Consider the following 2041-nt stretch of genomic DNA (forward strand, 5'->3'; position numbering starts at 1 on the left):
TATTGAAAGGAGAAATTAGATGCTAGCCACTCTCATGGATTAAAGTGTTATTAACTGTACACATTTTTATGTATATGCTCCTCGCATTTGTTGGCAACAATAGCTAAGATTGTTAGGAAAGCAAACAAACAGAAGACAGTGAAATGAGGGAAACTGTAAACTTTACCATGTGATAAAAAAACAACACAGAATACTTAAGAGGGGAAACTTGAATTCAAATTTGTAATTCTCCTTACTGTCAACTAGACAATTCTTAAAATGTTAGTTCTAAGAATTTAGTATTGGATCAACTAATTATCTCCAAATTCATATTTTTCTTTATTCGCATCACTTATCTGATTCATATTGTATTGATATTGTTAGGATCATTATGGTTTGTTTACCTGGAAAGGTAATTGTTATTATAGCCTCACAGATGTTTTTGTTGCAATCCCAATTAACATTCATAACAAAGTTTCATTTAACATAGAATGTTTCAAGAACTCTCTTCTTTTCTCTTCAATACCATTTACTATTCCTGGAGCACAATTAACGGTAGCAGGTTATTTTAAAAAATTATAACTTTTGATTCAGGAAAATTAATTAAATATGTGAGTAACATTTGATGTTTTCACATGTAACAGGATGATCAAGCTGATGATAGCCTTAAAAAGGATTGAATCTGGAAAAACAAGGATCCTCCTTTAATTAGGACTGAAATTAATGGGGGCCCTTTTACTTTAATTCATATTTTTAATTTGACCAGCCTCCTCCCCTGTAATGTTTAGGGCACATAGATGAAGAGAAAATTTTTTTGTATTTTGATGCATGAAAGTTAAATTACCAACCACTGGAATCCACATAATCACAAAGCAAGAATGTAAAGCTTTAGCTTAATAGGTTAAAAAATTAAAGTAAGAGAGTTTTGCAGACCATGTCTGACTTTTTATCCTGGCTCTGGGTATTTATTCAAATAAAATAGTCACTATCAGTCTAACCTTAAAAATTAGTTGTAAAAATTTCTTGAACCTTTCGTTTTACGTCTTGAATGTTTGACTCAATTTTACCTCACCAACCTAAACTGAATATATAGAAACATGAAATCTATTTGTTCTCCTTTTGAGGGGGGGGGGGGGGGCATCAAAATTTCAAAGTCATCACGGGCTTAAACTAAAGGTTTACAGGAAATCTGCATGTTCATGTGTTTTCATTATATGAAACTGGGATTATGACTACTTCAAAAGACTTTACTACATGCCGTATAGGTACAGGCAGGTGTTGTAAAAAAAGTTTGCTAAGTTTTTTCATTCGTACACATTTCTTTTTCTGAGAATTATGTTTATCCAGCGCGTGCTGAATTCTAATTTTTCAACCAAATTTTATTATTTTTTTAATAGTTTTAGATCTCCTTGTATCATTTAATGTTCTTGTAATTAAAATAATTACATCGAATCTTGCAGATGTATGGCACATTATTTTTTCTCTGATCCCCCTAGCATTTTATCGTGTGAAGGGAATGGTATTGGCTATAAAAGTATGGTCAAAATCAAAGTTTTTTGCACAACCTATGCATCAAATTTTTTGTTATAAAATATTGTATCTTTCTTAAAACTAGTATATCAGAATAAGAATGAGTTACTGGGCACAAGTATGGCTTTCAAGATTAGATAATTTCCAGATTTGAAAAAAAGTCACTGCCTACAAAAATCCTCAGTCCCTTAATGCCCTGACAGCCCAACCTCATCAAAACATTGCCAACAGGAGTGATTAGCAAATTATTGATACAGACAAGAGGGTTTATTCCTACCTACATCCTCCTCAATCCTGTTAGCTTACTATGGTCATGGCATTTCAAACATGGTGTATATGCTACAATTTTTCAATTTCCCTGACTAATTATTTTGTAATAGTGTTTATATGTTGAGGAAAATGGTTGGGTTGAAATATAATACAAAGACTTGCCAGTAGATAGTCAGATGAAATTTTTTTGCATATCAATATAATGTATTGTTGCGTTTCATGTTAACATGTTGGAACAACTCCACCTCCTAGTAAGACACCC

This window comes from Pocillopora verrucosa, chromosome 7 (assembly GCF_036669915.1).
Source record: "Pocillopora verrucosa isolate sample1 chromosome 7, ASM3666991v2, whole genome shotgun sequence".
Lineage (NCBI taxonomy): Eukaryota > Metazoa > Cnidaria > Anthozoa > Scleractinia > Pocilloporidae > Pocillopora > Pocillopora verrucosa.